Source organism: Coenobita brevimanus, chromosome 8 (assembly GCF_032717465.1).
Source record: "Coenobita brevimanus isolate Jiangsu-jjx chromosome 8, ASM3271746v2, whole genome shotgun sequence".
NCBI classification, from domain to species: domain Eukaryota; kingdom Metazoa; phylum Arthropoda; class Malacostraca; order Decapoda; family Coenobitidae; genus Coenobita; species Coenobita brevimanus.
Genome location: NC_136961.1, coordinates 32667307 through 32690433, shown reverse-complemented (window position 1 = coordinate 32690433; position 23127 = coordinate 32667307). Strand labels below are relative to the sequence as shown.

The window sequence follows — 23127 nt, the reverse complement described above, 5'->3', positions numbered from 1 at the left end:
TCTAGGTGTTACTAACTATAACAAAATTTTTTGACTGCTTTACTAAGTAGAACGCATTGTCCACATCTGTTTTTCTGAAATTACAATTTCAGATTATCCCAATATTCACCACCATCTTTGACTCTTCTTCATTCGGTGGGCCACCTAATGAAGAAGCCAACATCTTTTCTTAATGACTTGTTGCAGCTTGAACAACACCCTACCTGTATCACTGACCGTCGAAGAGAGAATATGAACATACTGTACTGCACTTTACTCTTACAACTAGTCCATCTGACTATTGTCAATATTATTCTCCTTGGGGCTCCTCTAGTCAAATTCTTATATTAATTATCTTAATTATATCTCCAGGAAGGCCTTTGAATCCTTGAAAGAAAAGGTATATGTAGCTTTTAAGCGTCGTTAATTGGATAGCCTTGATTAAGTTCATCTCTGCTCTCCCATGGATGAATTATTGCTTCCTTGGTTAACAGCCACCAAAATGTACTTTGTGCATTAAAAAAGTTATTTTGTTGACCAAAGGACCAAACTTCTCTTCTCTTACCCTTTGAAGGATTGAAAAACAACTTGTTTTACATTTCTAGCACTGTCCATAATAAGGGGTGGATTTAAAGAGGTATCGGGACGAATTTATTCCTGCATCTCGTGCGGTCTATGTTTCTGGTCAGAACTGTTCCAGAGCACTCATATAAATCTGTGATTTAGAATCTTCCCACTCCCTCTGGCACACTGCCAAAAGCCTCTAGAATAAATTTACTGCGTCGTCTTTCCCTCCTCTTTGCGGATCTGAAGGATCTGTAAGTATTTGTCCTGCTGAAAAGAACAGATCTTTCCCAGAACATCCTTTTAGCTTTCCAAGTTGGAAGATTTATATGTTATCCCTTCATTTCTCTCCCCCCCCCCCTCCCCACCTCTCCTTTTGACTTTCTCGTGCTTGCCAGTTGAACAGCTTCCAAAGATGTACATTCTGTCCTCACTGTATGGTCCCGCTGAAGTCCTCGTTTTGTTCTCAAGAACTGTTCTGTGCTGAAACCATGCCTTGACAAACTCTTTACCTCTATCTGTCAAGTTGTTCCGTGTTCCTTCTTGCTGGAGATAATTCAGCGTTAGCCGAGGAAGGATTACCACTCCCATCTCTCTGAATATCCCCTTTGGCTATAGCCCGTTCACTGTTGCATATTTGAGAGATGGCATTACTTCTCTTGCCTCTCCGAAATGGCGTCGATTTGTCAGCCTTTATATTTTTTGCCTGGAATTGTGAGATGGAGTCAGATGCATCTGAAACACACAAGAGATAACCTACTATCCAAATACTTTTGTTATTAAAGTTTTTCCTTGTCGTTCCATGGCAGACATATGGGGTAGACTTGTGTATTTGGAAAACATTTTTTTCAGCTGCATATATCTGTTTAAACGTGCTGAAAAGTATGCAGGCCAGATAAGCATATAAAAGGCTGATGGTATTTCGATGGAAGTTTTCTTCACAACATACATTTCTCCTTTATATCTGAATTTTATCGTGATATGGAAATACTGAGCTGTTATGATGTCAAAATTAATCCTTTTAGTACCAGTTGTTTCAAAATTTATAAAAAAAAATAATGTTGCAAAAAATTCCGAAGAGGAAAAGTTGAGATAGTATAAACAAAAACAGGGATATATTTGAACAGATACATATCAATGCATAACAAATGTAGGAAAAAGTCATGCAATTGTTCCGTGGCGTGAAAGGGATGGTATGAGTCTAGGTGTATATTAAGGGACCCATGTGAGATACCAAATTGGAAAAATTTCCCTAGGATTCATCATTTAGGAGGAGGCGGTGGCTCAATCGGTAGAGAGTTGGCCTGCAGTCCTAACGGACCAGGGTTCAAATCCCACTGGGGCAAGGAACAGTTTAAGGATTTGAGTTTCATAAATATCAGACTTTACTGATCTACCAGATTACCCGCTGACATGTCGTAAAAATACCCCCGCTAATACCAATACACCAGTCCCGTATGAGACAGCCCTAGCATGTATTCAGTATGGACGGTGGGTGTTAGCGCCGATGTGGTGACATGTAGAGGTGTATGGTATGTAGGAGGACTACTGGGCCTTGAAAGCAGGCTGTGAAGCCTATGCCCAGAGTCGGTCACCGAAAAAAAAAAAAAAAAAAAAAACTTTCTGGTGGTGGCAATTCGATTAAACTCAGTAGCAATCTGACCCCAGTGAAGTGTATGGCCTCGGCTGACACCTCCAGCAGTGAAAGCTTTACTGCGTTGTCTTGCTTCAGTCTTTGAATGTATCCTCAACAGGAAAAATTTGAAACGCGTATTTACGTTTCAAGTTCTTATTTTTGATAGCCAGTTTGAGTTCTACCAGGGACACTTCATTTGGCGAGCTTCTCACCATTTTTTTTCTTTTTACTTTTTATCATCTGTCATTTGGGACTTTGATTAAAACTTTGCCATTGCAGTTGGCATCTCAAAGGTTTTCGATCTAGTCTGAAACAAATCTGATATTTTCAAACTGACCTCTTTCGGTTTTTATCATTCTGTCTGTACCTTCATCTCTAGTTTCTTTTTTCGGTCGATCTGTAAATACTGTTGTAGACTTTATCTTTAAGGCTATCAGTTGTGGCGTTCCTAAAGGTTCTGTCCTGTCACCAAATCTCATGATTATGCCTCCGCCCATCTATGTTGGTGGGGGCTAAGACTACTAATACCATGTTGGATAACTTCAACCTAAAACGGCTCCAAGCTCGTGCTTGGAGCGGAGCATAGGAGTGACGTCGACTGGCTCTGGCACGAAATCCCAGTTCAGTTGACTCCTGACCATGCTAGTGAGTGGATGCATGCTCTACTCATCAGACCATGACATTTTTCAGTTCGGAGATGTGAAGGAAGGGACTGAAATGAGTGAGGGAAGGTGGGGGGACGTGATGGAAGATATGAAGGTGTGAGGGTGTGATGGAGGATATGAAGGTATGGGGGTGTGTTGGAGGATATGAAGGTATGGGGGTGTGATGGAAGATATGAAGGTGTGGGGGTGAGATGGAGGATATGAAGGTGTGGGGGTGTGATGGAGGATATGAAGGTGTGGGGGTGTGATGGAGGATATGAAGGTGTGGCGGTGTGATGGAAGGTGTAAGGGTGTGAGGGAACGTACTGCCATATTACGGTATAAGGTTAAACGAGTCCGCACTTCCCTTTCTTCGTTTTCCCTTATTGTAAATGTTTATTTTGAGTCTGCCCTTTCATACATTTTCTGTTCCTTAAGCCGACTGACGTCACACACAAGCCACGCCTCCCTGCGCCATGATGGAAAGTGAAACGACTTGGTATTAATAGACTTAGGTTGGGGACATTAAGTGATTGGTTTGTACGTTGGTGCTTGCATAGATGAGTGCGTCTGCATCTGTATCACTTTTCTGGCCGTGATATCTCTAGAAGCCATTGACGGATTTTCACTAAATTTTTGGTCAGTGATGCAAAAGGAGGTAATGATGATCTGGCGCACCTACGGTGGAGGAGGCATTAAGTGATTGATCTGTACGTTCGTGAGTCCATGCCTCCATAACACTCTTGTGGGTGCGATGTTTCCAGAACTGACTGATTTTCACCAAACTTCTGTCAATGATGCAGTATGAGATGATGAACTGATTAGGTCAGCTAGATCATGGGGTCAAAGGTGAAGGTCATTTGAGGCTGTTTTTGTTTATCCTTGTGGGCATGATAGCTCCTGAGCCCCTCAACGGATTTTAACAAAACTTTTGTCAGTGATAAAGTATGAATGGACGGTGGACTGATTAGGTCAACAAGGTCAGTGGGTCGATGATCAAGGTCAGATCGGGTCGACTTAGTTTATCCTTGTGGGAAAAATATATCCTGAAACCCCAGTCGGATTTAAATCAAACTCTTGTCAATGATGCAGCATGAAGGGACAAAGAAGTAATTATGTCAGCCAGGTCATGGAAGCTGTATGGTGAGCCCGTGCGTGAGGCTTCACGGAGGCACACCGAGTGACGTTTTTTGTTGATAGCTCGGGGCCCGACTTTGCGAATCGTTCTATTGATCAGCGATGTGAGATGCACAGTTAACAATATCCATTCATATGGTTATGACTCCACCCTTCACATTTCCACCCGCTTCCTTCAACTTCCAACACAGGAGGTACTAACTATTCCCAGGATGAGCCTATGTACACCACACCTGGATTATTATTATTTGGGATGTATTTTTGATTGCGATAAATAAAACTTTGTTTGTAATGCTTTAAAAATTCGGTTTCCAAATTCCTAATTCACTTCACCTACCAAAATTTTCTACAGAAAGATCCCAAAATATTCGATACTACGGCACACAGTACCTTGTCATTTCTCAGTTTCCTTGGGGTTTCATTTTTTCGGGTCCTATTATGGCAAGATCCCATCTCCTCCTATGAGAATCCACTTCCAAGACATTAGGTATGCTAAGCTGACTCTCTTCTTTCTCTACCCTTGAGCAGCTGTTGATTTTTTCTCCCTTGTTGAGTATAACTCTTATTGATGAGAGGACGCCCTTTGCAGTTCTTCTAAATAAGATGGAGACAAAAGCTTTTGCTCATAATGGTTTGAATCATGAAGGTCAGTGAAGTATATTGTTCATTCATGATTTGGTGACAGGCTATTCTTGCCTTATATGACTTGACTGAGAAGCTGTTCTGCCCAAACTGGTTCAGATTTGGACATCGACAAATGAGAGAAGTAAGGCATGATGCCTAATAACTGAAACATCATTCACTGAAGGACAGTCTTGACTTAAGCTTTCCTTAAGGTAACCGGAAATAGTAAACCCTTCAGTGTGAGTAATAGTATTTGAAATGCGTATCATGGCAACAACTTCAAGGTGTGTGTACATATGAGGCTCCATTCTGTGCTTAAACTTCACAGAGCATCGATGGCATGAGACACATGTTACGTTTCTCCCATACCGTCTCCCTTGCTGCTAGTAATAAACTCAAGCCCTGCCAATAGACATGATAATGGAAAACCTCAGATGACTATCAGTCGTGTATGCAATAGGGTGTGGGGGGGACGTAGTGACTGTATAAGCAAAAAATAGGTTCAGAGATAAGAAAAAGATTGCCTGGCGGGGTCTGAGTATAACTGCAGTCATCATCTGATTGAATACTTTTGTATACAGTATATATATATATATATATATATATATATATATATATATATATATATATATAAACAAACTGGCGCATGGTCAAGGCAGAGAGCTCCCACCATGCAGAAAACCTACTTTGACATTGTGTCTCAGATATTAAAGAGAGAGAGAGAGAGAGAGAGAGAGAGTACATAGGAGTACAGATACCAGGAGGCCTGTTAGCCAATGAAGAGGTTATCTGCTAGGAAAGAATGCTAATTTTACGAAGATCTAACCAACATGTAACAGAGAAAGGAGTGAAATGAGGAAGGCTTATCCCCACCCACCATACTAACCGGTTAAACAGCCAGGAAAAATGGAAAAAAAAAATCTTGTTAGGAAGAACATGCATGGAAATTTTTATATGAGAGGCAGGAGAGGAACAACTGTGCAGTATGTTATCTCTGTTTCACAGAGCTGTAAAAGAAAAGAAACGCAATCGTCGAATGCTCTCGGTCCTAAGCAAACGTCTCTCTGTCACGAACATGCACTTCAACTGGGAAATAAACAATACTACGTTAGCTGTAGCTCATTGTCTAGCTGAATTTTAAACGTACAAATAGTTTTTGAATACCTACTGTTGCTGGTAGACTAGTCATTTGTTTCACTACGCGAATATTAAAGCAACTCTCCCTGAATATTAAAGCAACTCTCCCTGTGCTGGTGCTGCATCTCTTATGAGTTTCATTCCGTTATTTATAGCCACAGTATCATTCAGGATTTTCAACAAATTATCATATTTAACATAGTCAAACTTGTTAAGAAATATAATTTCTTGTATTAGATCTCCCCAGAATCTTCGCTTTTATAGAGGAAATATAGTTTCTTTAGTACGGTAGGTCTTCGTAGTGTAAATTAAGCACCAATGTAACGGTAGGATATTTTTTTCCCACCGTTGTTCATCAGTGTAACGATGAGAAATTGGATTTCCCACCGTTGTGGTTCTGTTTAACTTACTCGTTGATAATACAAAGGGTACTCAACTTAGTCTCCCCTCAATGACTGATAACGTATTCACCTAAGAAAAAACAAAGGGGTGGGGGAGTAACTTCGACTTTGAATGATAAAGGTTAATTGCTTAGGATATTTTTGGTAGCGCTTGTATTTTCTTTTTTTTTTTTGGCTGAGTCGAGAATAAGTTAGTACCACGTGTGTTATTCGTTCCCAAAGCGGAGGAATCTTGAACTGGAAGGGGAGTGAGTCATGCGCGAGAGGACATAATTCCCTTGGTTGGATATCAAAATTGCATATACTTTAATAATTCTATACTTGTTAAACAACAGACATTTTTGAATTACATGACCTTTAATAATATGAAAAGAGTTGTAAATTAAGTAATAGTTTGGGCGATAGTAATACAGTACTGTTACCAAGTGAAAACAATTTGAATATTTAACAGTAACTCCTGAGTTCATCACATTTCATTCTCGATTATCAGTTATTCTTGGGCTCGTCTATAGCCTCAAGACTGGGACATTCAATGACATGGACTGTCTTTTCGGGCTGGCATAGCCTCGAACCAACAATAATCACTCATGTACTATTACGTCGGGCCAGTCTAAACTCATCACACAAATCACTAATATTTCATAATCACTCGGGCTTGCTTAGCCTCGAGGAACAACTCGAAATTACATTTTCTTACAATCACGTTGAGTACACCGCTTCCCGTCCGATCAGCGAAGTTAAGCAACGTTGGGTCTGGTTAGTACTTGGATGGGTGACCGCCTGCGAACACCAGATGCTGTTGGCATCCCTACGTGTCAGGTTGGGTTGGTGGAGGATTAGTGCCCCTCCCTGTAAAACAAATAACTCTAAGCCCTTGGCCACCCCGGTTGGGATACATGGCGTCTGGCAATGAATGAAATGAATGACTAAATTCACTTCAACACTCCCAATATTCCTAACCTATTAATAAAAGAAGAGGAAAAAAAAACGGTTGAGTTTAAATTCGCTTTTCCGTTACATGATCACCTTAACTTTCAAAATTCTGTACCTTATCTACTATCAAAAAAAAAAAAAGATTCACCTGATTGATTCATAATTCAATTGCTACTACATTCATTTATAAAACTATTCGTGGGTAGTGTAAGCGTGTGTGTACGTCAAGTCTATGGGCAAGTTCACATGATGGCCTCGTGCAAGCCCCAAAGTCACGGTGTCTGTGAACTGAAGCAGCGTCTGTTACCCGCAACGTCTGGATAGCCAAAGTGGCCTATTGGGCACACAGGGACGCTACTGCTAGATCAAATGAGACTGTGTTTTTGCGATATGGTGGGTTTTAATTCTCTTCACTATTTATATAGTAGAGTACACATGACGTTAGGACTTTTGATTGAATTGGAGAAAATTTGGGATTCAGTCCTTACTACAGTTAAATACTGAATTTACTGCCATCCCGCCCTGAGTTTGGGGTAGCTTATGCCATCTAGTGATGGCTAAGGCAAGCGGAACTACTTGCTCCTCACAAATTACAGTATCTTTGCCTTTTTTGACTATTAATTTCACATATTTGGATTCTAGCAGCTTCATTAGTAAGCATTTCACAACAATGATACGGAAAGAATTGCATACCCATTATTATTCTGTTTAAGGTTTAAACTTGGCGCCCGGCAACGACGCACCACAAGCACGAGGATGTTGCCCACATCTGTTTTTCGTTAGCAACCAGATGGGGGGAACTCCTATAGCTCAACACATCCAGTTACACTACCTATGCATAGATACAGAGATATATACATATAAAAATAAAGTTGTCCCTATATCGATCATTAACACATGAACTACTACTTAGAACAGGAGCCTTATAGACTAGTATTCAGATTACACTCTATCTAACTTAGAAATTACAGTACCTCTAAACATATACATGAATACTAAATTTGTGGCATTACACCAATGGGGTCATTTCTGTGACTATGAGGTGCATTCCATTGAGACTTTCTTCGTACCGGTATGTAATAAGATTCGGGGACCATTGCTGCACACGGTGTTTTAGGTGTGGTCTAACTAATGATATATAAAGCTTGGAGATGACATCGAGCGTTTTATGATGAAATTTACTAGCAAAGAAGCGGAACACTTTGTTTGCTTTGTTACTTGCTGCTATACACTGTTTTGAGTTTTTGAAGTCGTTACTACTAATAAAGTATATATGCAGTTTCTTCCTGTGCATTAAGAAAAAATATGGACACTGTAGACCCAATCTTCCGATCTCGATGCTGATTTCGTTGAAATCTATCAGCACGTTTCCCCTATTTCGTTTTTTATTTTATTATTATTATTTTTTTTTGAGGGGGAGGGGTGGCTTATTCCAGAATCACAGGGAGGGGAGAGGGAGTGTCACGAATCCTGAATATCGTAAAACGGATAGGAATCCACTGAATGGCGTGTACTAAGATATCAAAGCCATATCTGCCATTTTATATTTATTTTGTTCAAGAGGACTGACCCAGCTAGTAATCATGGATGGGGAACTGTATGTAGTTGACGACCTTCCCTGGAACCAGACGAACTCACCTGGGAAATGTTATTCAAACCTTTCCCTTATTTGGATTTTTTTTTTTTTTTTTTTTTTTTTTGTATAAGGCTGACCATCACAAGGGTCATGGGGGAGGAAGACATGCTCCCCAAATATCGATGTACAGTTTCTTCCTGTTCATTCAGATAAAACATGGAACTGCATACCTAATCCTGTGATATGTATGACGATTTCGTTGAAATCCATGAGCCCTCTTTCCCTTTTTTCTGATTGTTTTTATTTTGGGGAGGTGGCTAACCCATCAACAAGAGTCGTTGGTGTTAACGCTCTCCAGATATCTCTTTACTGATGAGAGTCTATTGTACATCTTTTACTAAGATATCAAAGCCATATATGCCCTCCTTTCCCTATTTCTGATTTTTTTTTTTTTATTAAGCAAGGGGGAGCTGATGACCCTGAAAGTCTAGGTTGGAGAACTGTATATTGTGGAAGACCTTCGGATTAACCAGACAAACTCACCTGAGAAGTTTCACTCAAATATTTTCCGTATTTCTAATCGTTTTTAATTTTGGGTAGAGGGATGACCTCCCAAGGTTCGTTTGGGGTGGGGCCAACGTTCCCAAATATCATCTTACCAACGAAAGACCTTTGTACAACATGTACTAAAATATCAAAACCGTGTCTGGGATGTCTGTAATTTGTATTCTTTTTTAATCATAGAGGGGGGAGGGGCTGAACCACTTAATAATTGGTGGAAATTTTCAAATGTCGGGGGATGTTATCAAGTAACCAGACGAACTGACTTGAGGAATTTCGTTGAAATCGGCCCACATTCCCCTATTTCTGATCATTTTTATTTTTGGTAGGGAGACCCGTCCAAATAATCTTTGGGGAGGTCAAGCTCCCCAAATATAACATTACAGATGATAGTCCATTGTACAATGTAAACTAAACTATCAATGCAGTATCTGCCCTTTTTTCACTACTTTAATCTGGCCAGGGGGAAAAACCCCATCAAAACCATTGTTGACAATTTGTACGGTATATAACTGAAAACCTTCCCAAGAAACGTTCACACATTTAGTTGAAGGCATATATATTTTTGTTCCTGCTTTCTCCAAGTGATTATTGTCAGGTAATAGAGACTTCGAAATTGAGTGATTAGGTGCATTATTATATAACTTTCTTACTGCTGGAGAGACTTCTTAAGTTATTACAGTCAAGTGGCAGCAAGAACTAATTTGACATTTTCAGAGTAACTGGCTTTGTTTCATTGTTGTGAACAGTGTACTGAGTTCAGGAACTGGAGTTCTGTCGCAAAATATGTAAGGTACTATGTATTATCTTGCATTTAGACGCTGAGACATTTTCTCTTCGCTTTCCACTGCTGCCCCTGGTTGAAAGGCGGTTGTAGCCAGTGTTTCATACTGAACAAAGACCTGTTTATGTTGGTTTGTGGGTTTAGGAATATCATTGTAATCATAAAGTATCACTTGTGTATTCTTGTAGCCTCACAACACCGGTTCAGCATTAAGTAACAGGTCTCGTCTGGTGTCATGTCCTGTCTATATCGTCTATTTAATCAGAGACAACATTCTAGAGGTGAACAGAAACTGTGGCACACAAGCATACAGTCAGGGACGACAATTCATTTACGACTGCACTGCGTTTACTTGTCAGTTACTTCCCCACTGAGGGAGATCACCTTTACGCTGTGGCGGGGCTTGAGGAGTGGCTGGCAATGCTGCCTATTTTGGGGGCCTGCCTACCTTTTTGGGCTCAGCATCTGTCGGCCTCATGGACCAAGCATTACCGCTACATCACTGGTAAAGGAGGGCTGCCAGTGATGTTGCTTGTCCCTGCCCATCTTCCATACTGGGCTGGGTTATTGCCTTCCCACGTGGTTGCCCTGTGCTAGCTTCCTTTGCTGAGGATGAATTGGGTGTCTTAAATTCCAGTGAGATGATATATTTCCACAGCCAGGCTGGGTCTTTTACTGCTGTTGATTTGTCCCTGTACATGGCTGATGCCGTTGTAGACTTTAACTGGGATGTGTTGCCAGACCTGTATGGCAGCAACCAATATCCAATACTTTTAACTGCTGCTTAGGATGGACCTCGGCCTCGTCTTCCTCACTGGCGTCTCTATAAGGTAGACTGGCCACTTTTCATGGAATTAAGTTCCATTGACTATTCTGTGAATGATTTTGGCCATATTACTTAGGCAATGTCTTATTTCACTGATGTGTTGCACCCAGTGGCCCTGTTATTTATTCCTAGAAGGAGGGGTCAGTTTCTTAAAAGTCCAGGTGGAACCATGAGCGCAGTTCTTTACTGAGAACCAAACGAGTTGCCATTTCTCAACTTCATTGCCACCTTGGGGATCCTCATTATTTGGTGGCGTATCAGAGTGCCTGAGTTCATATGCGGCGGGTTTTAAAGAAGGCCAGAGGTTCATCTTGCAATGGTTATGTTTCCTCCATCAATTCGAGGACTTCTCTCATTCAGGTTTGGAACCGAGAGAGGAGAATTTATGGACATTATACCATTTCCTCCCCTCCTGTTTTATCTGCAGCAAGTGGAATTGTGGCTGATCCTTTTGTTTCCACCAAAGTGCTTGTTGATTATTTTGGCTGTGCCATAGAAGGATACAGATTCGCCTTCAGCATGCCACCGTCGGCGCCCAGAGTCTCGTGGTCTTAGTTTTGGTCTCTTCTGGGGGCTGGGAGAGAGTCGTTTCTGACATCCAAGCAGCTTTGTTGCAGTGCCATGATTCCTCTCCTGGCTGTGATGATAATCCTTATGACTTTTTACATCACCTGTTTGATGAGCTTCTTTCACTTTTGCTGTCGTTGTTTAATAAGATCTGGTGTACTGGTGAGTTCTGGCTTTTTGTGCTGCTGCAGTTATTCCCATCTCCAAGCCAGGTAAGGATCACCTACAAGTGATAAATTATTGGCTCATTTCTCTAACTTCTTGAATGTGTAAAGTCTTGGAAAATTTGGTCAGTGGTCGGTTTGTGTGATTCTGACAAAGAGGTGACTTTTCATTCCTTGTCCAGTATGGTTTTCATAAAATGTGATCTACCTCTGATGCCATACTGCCCTTGGAATCTTCTGTCTGTGAGGATTTCTCCACTAACCAGCATGAAGTCATGGTCTTCTTCGATCTGGGAAAGATAGAAGACATTGCCTGGTGTCATTGGCATTTTACTTTCTCTTCATGAATTTGATCTTCATGGGTATATGCCTCTTTCTATTCAGCAGTTTTTATCTAACCATTTTATAAGGGTCCCAGTTGAGGTAGGTGGGGTTGCTTTCTAATGCCTGTGAACCTGAAGAATAGAAACTGCAAGGGAGTATCCTTAGGGTAACTCTCTTTGCTGTGGCCATGAACAGTATAATCAATGTATTTCCAGATGGTGTACGTGACTCACTATAATGCAGATGACCTTTCAGTGTCCGTCAATGTGTTAAGAATGCTTCTGATAGAGAGGAAGTTGCAGCTGGCTCTTAATGGAATTTCCCAGTGGACTGAGTCTCGTGGTTTCCGTTATTCTTGTACAAAGACATCGGTTATGCATTTTTGTCGTCTTTTGGGGGTTCACTCAGACCCCGACTTTTATCTCTGTGGTAGGAGAATCTCCTGCTTGGAAGAGACTCAGTTTTTTGGTCTTCTATTTGATACACAACTGATTTGGATTCCTTATATTCGTTATGTCAAGGTAGCTTGTAGTAAGGCCTTGAGTCTTCTGAGGGTTTTGACTCATACCTTTTTGGATACTGACTGTTAGACCCTCCTCCTCTTACAAAGGTCCCTTGTTCTTTCTAAACATGAATATGGATGTGAGAACTACTCCTCTGCTACAGATGCCCATCTCCGGATGTTAGATTCAGTGCGTCATGCTGGTGTGTGTCTGGTAACTGTGGCATTCAGGTCATCTCTGATTTCCAGTTTGTTGGTGGATGTTGTTGCCCTCCCTTTGAATTTATGTAGTCAGTCAATTATGAGGTATTGGTATCATCTTCACTGTCTTCTGGACTCAGTGCCTTGTGTCATAACCTCCCAGGACTCTTGATCTTTTGTTTTTGACACTTGTCTTAGTTTCCCGGAGCCCTTAGGTTGCAGGATCCAGTCTGTCATGTCAGCCTTCTCTGTTTAATCAGATGGCTTAGCGGCTAATTTTGCCATTATCGCTACACGGCGGATAAAAGCATCGAATTAGGTATGAGGCTTCCTTAGGGTCTAATGATGAATTTTAGAAGGGGTGCCCTCCGGAGAATTTTTAAAAAATATGTAGATACCCTATGCTGAAGGTGGAAAAATTGCATTTTTCTAAGATAACAAAAATCGTGATTAGACGATATTGGCTGCAGATACATAAACTTTGATACAACACCTCTGAAAGGAAATTAAATTTTACATCTTTTTTGTTCTATGCACTTTCTTGATCCGATTCACCGTTTATGAGATAATGAGTTTTTTTTTAGTTTTTAAGTTAATTTTGTTGAATTGTAATAAAACTATATTGGTTAAAGATACATTAAATTTGAAACCACTGTTGGAAAGGAAATAAATGTTGCATCTTTTTTATTCGGACACTTTCTTTTATCTGATTCACCGTTTACGAGATACTGAGGGTTTTTTAGGTGTTGAGTAAATATTTCATAAAATTTTCCCATTCTAAAGATTACCATCATAATAGGCATTACATGGAAAGGATATTGCATTCTGTACTGTGATATTTTATTATTATTGAAACATCCATTAAAAATACATACTTTCACAAAAATGTACTAGACTAAACTTATACAAAAGTAACTACAATCATTGTAGAGAAAGAACTTAATTTTTTTTATTGTAATTTATGATGTTTATGAAAACTTGTTGAAATCAAATCAGTATCGCCCACAATAACTAATAGGCAAATGCCAGCACTATATCTCCCAGTGCCGTCAGCCTCTCCTCTTTAGACTGTTTTCCTATTTATGTAATACATTTGCGCATACAAAGTGGTGAACAATCTACTTTTGCTATAACACACTTGCAGACGGAGCAGTCCCCTTTGCAGGAGCATTTGATGCGTTCCCTGCACGATCTGGACACTCCTGGAACAGTCATCCAAACTGGTACCCATGGCCCAGATACCTAGGTCCAGGCAAAATGCTGTGGGGAAGGAACCACAAGCTGTGTTTGTCTGCTGGTCATCCAGATTCCTTGTTGATACACTGTACAGTAGACATGCTGCAGGAGTGCATCTCTGGTGTGTGGCAGTCTGTCCATTGCTCATTTCTTCTGATAGCTTCCTTCTTGTTTCGTTGACTGAACTCAAAGGGCTGGTTCTGTCATCCAATATGACAATCAATCTCTCTAGCTTCCTGAAATATTCGTCTTCGACATCCAGCAACTGGAAGGGATGACCAGAGAAATACACAAATGTCTCTGTCACATCTTCATAAACCTGCCAAGTCTTCCAAACCGACTTCTTACCCTTACCATTGAAGGCAGAGGTTGTGTCGCAACCTGAAAATGCATGGAACACAGGTAATGCTCGTGATTTTGGCTCACCAAGGCTTGCACAAATGGAGTTTATGTGGTAAAAACTGTAGTTTTTGCCCATACCAAAGGCTACCCATATGTTGACAAAAGGACAAGTTGCAACCAGGTCATGAAATATGCCTACAAGGATGACTATAACGTCTGTGTCTACAGTACACACTTGAATATTCTTTGCTCCATGTTCCAATGCATGCACTACATGGACCACTATTCGGTGTCCACCTCTTCATGATTGCAGTTTCGCATGGGGGTACTGGCACCGACCGACTCCACAGTTTCCCCTGAGGTGACATAAATGGCTTTGGCTGGTGGCCTGTTGAACTCTTTAATTTTAGCAGTCAAAAAGGAAAACAGCTCCTCCTTGTTTGCTGGGTCACGAAGGAAGTCCATCTAACTACCTGGCACTCTTGTCTTGCCTGATACTTTCCTGAATAGTGGTCCGTGTAGTGCAAGCATTGGAGCATGGAGCAAAGAATATTCAAGTGCGTACTATAGACACAGACGTTTTAGTCATCCTTGCAGGCATATTTCATGACCTGATTGCGACTTGTCTTTTGTCAACATATGGGTAGTCTTTGGTTTGGGCAAAAACTACAGGTTTTTACTACATAAACTCCATTTGTGCAAGCCTCGGTGGGCCAAAATCACGAGCATTACCTGTGTTCCATGCATTTTCAGGTTGCGACACAACCTCTGCCTTCAATGGCAAGGGTAAGAAGTCGGTTTGGCAGACTTGGCAGGTTTATGAAGACGCGACAGAGACATTTATGTATCTCACTGGTCATTCCTTCAAGATGCTGGATGTCAAAGACAAACATTTCAAGAAGCTAGAGAGATTGACTGTCATATTGCATGACAGAACCAGCCCTTTGAGTTTAGTCAACGAAACAAGAAGGGAGCTATCAGAAGAAATGATCAATGGACAGAATGCCACACACCAGAGATGCACTCCTGCAGCATGTCTACTGCGCAGTGTATCAAGCAGGAATCAGGACGACCAGACAAACACAACTTGTGGTTCCTTCCCCACAGCATTTTGCCTGGACCAAGGTACCTGGGTCATGGGTACCAGTTTGGATGACTATTCCAGAAGTGTCCAGATCGTGCAGGGAACTCATCAAATGCTCCTGCAAAGGGGACTGCTCCGTTTGCAAGTGTGTTATAGCAAATGTAGATTGTTTACCACTTTGTATGTGCAAATGTATTACATAAACAGGACAACAGTCTAAAGAGGAGAGGCTGACGGCACTGGGGGGTATAGTGCTGGCATTTGCCTATTAGTTGCTGTGGGAGATACTGAATTGATTTCAACAGTTTTCATAACCATTATAAATTACCAAAAAAAAATTTAAGTTCTTTCCCTACAATGATTGTAGTTACTTTTATATAAGTTTAGTCTAGTACATTTTTTGTCAAAATATGTTTTTAATGGATGTTTCAATATTAATAATAAAATATCACAGTAAAGAAAGCAATTTCCTTTCATGTAATGCCTATAATGATGATGGGAAAATTTTATGAAATATTTACTCAACACCTAAAAAACCCTCAATATCTCGTAAGCGGTTAATCAGATACAAAAATTATCACGAATAAAAAAGATGCAAAATTTGATTTCCTTTCTAACAGTGGTTCCAAATTTAATGTATCTTTAACCAATATAGCTTTATTACAGTTCAAAAATATTAACTCAAAAACTCAAAAAACCTCATTATCTCATAAACGGTGAATCGGATCAAGAAAGTGCACAGAACAACAAAGATGTAAAATATAATTTCCTTTCAGGAATTTGGTATTAAATTTTGTGTCTTCAACCAATATCGTCTAATCATGATTTTTGTTATCTTAGAAAAATGCCATTTTTTCTACCTTCAGTATAGGGTATCTATAAATGTTTTTAAGTTTTCCAGAGGGCACCTCTTCTAAAATTCATCATTAGACCCTAAGGAAGCCTCATACCAAATTTGGTGCTTTAATCCGCCATGTAACGAAAACATCGCTAAGCCACCTGACTAGTTCCAAGACTGGTAGTTTGTCCACATCGGATACTGAGGATGAGTTATAGGCCACTCCCTTGTGTAACATTCTGTACGTTCATTATTGGTAAAAAGAGCTCACTTTCCTCTCAGGTATCCCTCGCTTTCATTTTAGAACATGCCTCAACTCATAAAGGCTCTGTTTCTGTCTATACTGACGGATCGAAGACTGATACTGGAGCAGGCTTTGGTGTCATCTTTTCTTCCTTCAGTCATGGTGGTAATCTTCCTGGTATTGCTTCAGTATATAAAGTGGAACTAACTGCAGTTTTATTTGCTCCAAATAATTTCTTTCTCCTCCAGTCTGTTTTTATGATTTTAGTGGCTCCCCATAGTCCTCTGTCCACACTGAAATCTTTTAATTAATCTCATCCACTGGGTTTATCAGTTTTATGGTGGCTTTTCTCCTTGGCCATCATGGCCATCATGTGGGCTTTTTTTGGATTCTTGCTCATGTTTGGGTGTTCGGAAATGAGCGGGCTGATATGCTGGCCAAGGCTGCATTGGCATGCCCTCCTGTTTCTGTGTGATCCCATCCTCCCTTGCATTGGCTACCTGCATAAGATTTGTACACTTTCATTGTTAAACAGATTTGCCATAGTTAGCAAAACCGCTGGAATGAGGTGGGGTTTAACCTGAGGCATCCCAATGACATAGGGATAAGTTCCCACGTTTTCTCACAATGACATCCGACGACTTATCCATACGTTTTGCAATTGTGAGGTCTGTCATTTGCACATTTTTCAAATCTCACATGTGATTTTTGGTACGTAGGCGGGGGACACCTTCCTTAACCCGTCACCAGGAGGGGATACTCCCTGACCCCACATGATCCGTGCACTCCCTTGTCTCAGTCACTTACCTGTTATCAGTGACCCAGCCCAGACGTGGTGTGCCGAGGTCTGTCTGACGCTGAAACTCATGCCATCCTTGACGCCTTCATGGGCGACAGCGATTCTCCTCTTGATGACGACGTGGCGGACAAAGACTACGTGCTTCCCGAGGATGAGACAAGCAGCAGCATCGAGGAAGTACCGTTTCCGAGGAAGTGGCGATACGTGACTTATTGTGAGGCTAGAGAAGGCCAGCCTGGACCCCAACCACATGTACGCACCTCTCTCCAGCCTCTAGAGGAAAGGAAGGGTGAGGGCGAGGAAGAGGATGGAGCTGTGGGACGTGGTGCTACCTCATGCCTTGGGAGAGAAAGGATTTCGCTGTGGGGAGCTGAAGGGGTGGCAAGGAGGAGAATCTGGTATGGGTCTTGTGCTTTGTAAGGGGAAGGAGGGAGTGGTGTGGTGGGAGTGAGTGGTGAAAGAGAAAGTGGTGTGGTGGAAGTGAGTGGTGAAAGTGCAGAGGGAGGCAGTGCGAGCATGCAGTGTACATGGGCAGCGGGCCCGTGAAGAAGAGCCACTCCCTAGCACTTCTTTCTCCCCACAATTTTCCTGTGCTTCCTCCCCACAGCCCCGTGATGTGGGGAAAGGAAGGAAAAGGAAGGGATAGGGGAAAGCAAAACGGAGAGGGAAGAGGAGCATGAGTGAGGAAAGGCACCACTCTCCACCTCCCCAACCTCCCCCACCACCCTCTCCTCCCCACCCCGACGAAGGCAATGATGGGGACGAGGATGGAGACAGTAGTGTGTTGTGGGAACGGGAAGATGGGGGTAATTTCACTAACATCATTCATCATTCACCCCTTCACTGAGGAGTGGCAGTCTGGCACCACAGCTCCTGGAATCAATGCTGGCTCCACCGGGGTGGATTTCTTCCAGCTGTTCTTTGGTGAGGAGTTTAGGGAGCGGATTGTGGAATATATTAACATATTCGCAAGCAGCCAGCACAGTGAAAGTGAGCATGAAAGTACGAGAAGCAGGCACTCCCTCCAGTATGATTATCCAGCTACCACAGGTGAGATGTTTATCTTTCTAGCCTTGGTTCTTTTGATGGGTATTGTACGGAAAAGACAAATTCCGGCATAATGGTCTACGGACCCTATGTCCAACACACCTTTCTTTGGGAAGGTAATGGGCCGAAATAGATTTCAGCAAATTCTGAGCTGCCTCCAGTTTTACGATGCCGACGATCCTGCTAGCGCAAATAACACGGATAGAATGAGTAGAATAAGGCTGGTATTTGATCACCTGTGGGAAAAGTTCTGCTCATCCTTTTATCCTTATTGAGACCTTGTCATAGACTAGTCTCGTGTTTTGGAGAGGCAGTATTTCTTTTCGGCAGCACATACCCACCAAGAGACACCTTTTTGGGTTCAAGATCTTTTTTTATGTGTGACTGTAAGACTGGTTATGTGCTAATCAAAGTCTTGTGCACCCGTGCACAGACAGACATAATAGAAGATCAAAGTATTGGACCCTCAGGGGCCGTGGTAAAGATAATGATAGAGTACCTTCATTGTGGCCACGTGCTGTACCTGGACAACTGGGACACTAGCCCCTTTCTCGCATGGTACCTACACCTGCATGACACTGGAGTCTGTGGCACCGTAAAGAAAAATGGTCAGCATACGGTTAAGGTTGTGAGGAAACTTGACAAGAATGAGGTGTTTTTTTTCAAGTCAAATAACATCCTCGCCACTGTATGGAACCACCACAGGGAAGTTTACCTGCTGTCGATGGTACACCGCCCCCTGATGCACCGCACAGACTCCGTGGATTACCACAACTAGAGGAGGAGCCACGTCTGGAAACCGGAGTCGGTATTGGACTATAATGTCAACATGAGGCAAATAGACTAGTCTGACGCCATGATTTCCAGTGTGGAGTGTCCCAGGACCACGATGAAGTAATACAAAAAGCTCTTCTTCCACGTGCTCGATATGATGGTCCTGAACTGCCACTACCTCCATGCCATGACTAAGGGAACCTCAGAGACCTTCGAGGGGTTTGTGAGGGAAGTGTCTCGCTAAATCCTCACGAAATATGCAGAGGACAGGCCCCTCCACAGCCCCTCCCCGCCACTGCCGCACAGACTTCCCTAAGCCTCACCGCACACCACTTCCCCAGCACCATCTCTCCTCAACTGAACCGCCCTAGTCCCCAGCGGCGGTGTCACGTCTGCAGTAACTCGAAAGTGAGACAAACCACTCAAAGAAAAGACACAAGGTACGAGTTTGTGGATTGCAACATCGGCTTGTGCATTGAGCCTTGCTTCAAAAAATACCACACCTTAGTGCATTACTGATACTGTGTGTGCATACAATATGATGCTCATAGTGCTGTAAATATTCAATAATCTGATGCTCACTATAATAGTAAGGTCTGTAAGTATGTGATAACAGTAATATAAGGTGGAAACTAGTATAGTGTAAGTGGAAAAGTATAATGCAAGTTGAAAAATATAATGTAGGTTGAAACAGTAGTCATAGCGAGTTCACTCAGTATGTATATATGCGATAATCTGATGCTCACTATAATAGTAAGGCCTGTAAATATGTGATAAGTTATATAAAGTGGAAACGGATGTAATGTTAGTGGAAAAGTATAATGTAAGTGGAAAAATAGAATGAAAGTTGAAACAACAGTCATAGTGGGTGCGCTCACTATGTAAATATGCGCTAACATTATGCTAAACATAATCGTAAGGCCTGTAAATATGTGATAACAGCTATATAAAGTGGAAACGGGTATAATGTTAGTGGAAAAGTATTGTGTAAGTTGAAGAAATGAAATGTATGTTGAAACAACAGTCATAGCGAGTGCGCTCACTAGGTAAATATATGCTAACATTGCACAAAACATAATCGTATGGCCTGTAAATACTGTATATGATAACAGTTATATAAAGTGGAAACGGGTATAATGTTAGTGGAAAAGTATTATGCAAGTTGAAAAAAATGAAATGTACGAGTATGCTGAAACAACAATCATAGTGAATCATATGTGACCGATTTGGGCAATTTCGCTAAACTCGCTCAATGGAACAATGCGTATTTCTCCTATATTTTTGTATGAAAACCAATATAATCTTGTACTATTTGTTTTTTTGTTCACAATAAATAAATATGAAAGGAAGGCAATGATTGATTATGTGTGTGTGGATGAAAGGATGCGAAGATGTGTAATGGATGCAAGAGCTCATAGAGGTTGGGGGAGTGGACTTTCTGACCACTACTTGGTGGTGGTCAGAATTAGAATTCAAGTAAGATGGAGGAATAGAAGAAAGAAAAGACGAGAGGAAGGAGTAGTTGCAAGGAGAGTGGAGAGGTTACAAGAGGATGAGAAAAAGGCGGAGTATAAGAGAGAAGTGGAGGAACGATTGGGCAAATATGAATTGGAGCAGATGGGAGACGTGGAAGGTGTGTGTAGGATATTTACAGACGAAATATGTGCAGCATGTGATGTGGTGTGTGGAAGGAAGAGAAGACGGAGGGGGGTGCAAGGAACAACGTGGTGGACTGAAGAGGTGAGACAGGCTGTGGCACAAAAAAAGAAAGCATTCAATGAATGGATGAGAAATAGGGGCGTGGAAGAAGTTGAGAGGCGGAAGAGAGAGGTATATGTAGAAAGAAAGAGAGAGGTGAAAAGATTAGTAAGAGAGAGTAAGAAGTGAGTGGATGAGGAATTTGGAAGGAATTTGAGTGTAAAGTGGAGGGACTGTAAGAAAATGTTCTGGAAAGAGGTGAAAAGAGTAAGACAGGGTGGAAGTGAAGTTAGCAGAGGAGTGAAAGATAACAATGGTAGATTACTAGTGGAGAAGGGAGAAAAAGTGAGCAGATGGAGAGAACACTTTAAGGAATTGTTGAACATACAGGATGGAAGTAATGCGAGTATAAGTGGCTGGGGAATGGCTGGGAGAAGGAGGGAGGTGAGAAGACAGGAAGAAATCAGTAGGATAGAAGTTGTGGAAGCAATGAAGAATGTTCAATTGGGGAAAGCCCCAGGAATTGATGGAGTGTGTGGTGAAATGCTGAAGCATGGGGGAGAGATAGTTGTAGAATGGATGTGGAAGATGTGCAGATTGGCCTGGGAGGAAGGTAGAGTCCCGGAGGATTGGAAGTCAGGTATAATTATTCCCTTGTACAAAGGAAAAGGGGAAAAAGAAGTGTGTGGTAATCCAAGGGGCATTTGTCTTTTTAGTATAATAGGAAAAGTGTATGGTAGGATACTTATTGACAGAGTTAGAGAAAGAACAGAGAAATTAGTTGGAGAAGAACAGAGAGGCTTTAGGAAGGGAAGAGGTTGTGTAGATCAGATATTCATTCTTAGATCTTTAGTGGAAAAGTTTCTAGAGAAGGAAAAGAAGTTGTATGCGGCTTTCATGGATTTGGAGAAAGCATATGACAGGGTGGATAGACAAGGATTGTGGAAAGTGTTAAGAATATATGGAGTAGATGGAAAGTTGTTGAATGCCGTGAAGAGTATGTACGATGGTGCAAAGGCTGCAGTGCGTGTGAATAGTGAACTAAGTGAATTTTTCTCTTTGAAAGTTGGGTTGAAACAGGGATGCGTCATGTCTCCATGGTTGTTCGATCTTTACATGGATGGGGTAATAAAAGAGGTACAAGGTAGGGTAGTGGATGTTGGAGTGGCCCTGGTGAGAGAGGATAGTGTTTGGAAACTCCCTGTTCTGTTGTTTGCAGATGATACTGTGTTGTTGAGTGAAGACGAAGGGGAGCTGCAAGGCTTGGTGGATGAGTTTGGGAGAGTGTGTAAGAAACGGAATCTAAAGGTGAATATAGGGAAGAGTAAAGTGATGGTCTTTGAGAGAGGTGAAGTCAGCGAATGTACAGCGCAGTTGGATGGTCAGGAATTGGAAAATGTGAGTACGTTTAAGTACTTGGGTAGTGTGATGAGTAAGGATGGAGGTTCGGAGGGTGAAGTGCATGAAAGGGTACAGCAGGGAAGAAAGGTTGCTGGTTCTTTGAAAGCAGTGATAAGAAACAAGGAAGTGAGCATGGAAGTGAAAAAGTTACTGCATGACAGTATTGTGATACCAACTCTAACGTACGGAAGTGAAGCTTGGACGTTGTTGGAAGGACTCAAGTCAAGAGTGAGAGCAGTGGAAATGAGTTATTTAAGAGGAGCTTGTGGAGTCACATGGAGAGACAGGCTGACGAATGAGGATATAAAGGAGCAGTGTGGTGTGGGTGTGGATGTGATAGGAAGCGTTATGAGGAACACACTGAGGTGGTTTGGCCATGTGAAGAGGATGGAGGGTGAAAGACTGACAAAGAGAGTGTAAGTGAGTGAGGTGGAGGGGGGAAGAGGGAGGGGGAGGCCGAGGATGAGATGGAGGGATGGGGTGGAGAGGTATATGAGAGAGGGGAGGGGGGTGAGTTGGGAGCAGGGCAGTGAGATGGCGGGGGACAGGGCGACTTGGAGGCGATTTGTTTTGGCCACCCCAAACGGGATTGAGGCGTCTGGCAATAGATAGATAGATAGATAGATCTAGCTGTTGTGAGTGGTTTCCCACAGTAAGCGCTACCATAGAAAACATGACAGCTGCAGCACACCTCCACAGAACACGGTACCAGGTGTACAGAGGCTTACCTGATTAGGCCACTTTTAGACCCAGGTGACCACTTTCTTTGTGATTTTCCATTGTTTCTTACCAAAAGTGGAGGTTTGAGCCCCCCAAAAAAAGTCTAAAATCTGCCAGGATTGGGGGAGGGGCAGTGGTGGAAAATCTGCAGGGATGCAGCGGGTAAAGAAGATGCGTGTTATTTCCAGAGATGGGGGCTCCTTCATTATCGAGGCTGTTTCGCTAGTGTGAGGCTTGTTTATGCCGGTTACTCTCATGGTTTTTTATTGATGGGCTCTCCCCCTTCATTCTGTGAGGATTGCTTGGTCTCCTTCACATTTCGGCACTTGCTAATGAAGTGCGTTAGGCTTGGGGATACATGCCGTCAGTACCTCTCCAAGCACC

The 23127-nt window shown here is 42.0% G+C and overlaps 1 protein-coding gene and 1 pseudogene across 1 annotated transcript in view; both read left to right on the top strand.

Moving 5' to 3' along the window:
• Positions 1–23127, top strand: part of LOC145407385 (uncharacterized) — a 138899-nt gene that overhangs the window by 61330 nt on the left and 54442 nt on the right. The gene's annotated exons all lie outside the window — the stretch shown is intronic.
• On the top strand, positions 6814–6927 carry LOC145408699 (5S ribosomal RNA; annotated as a pseudogene).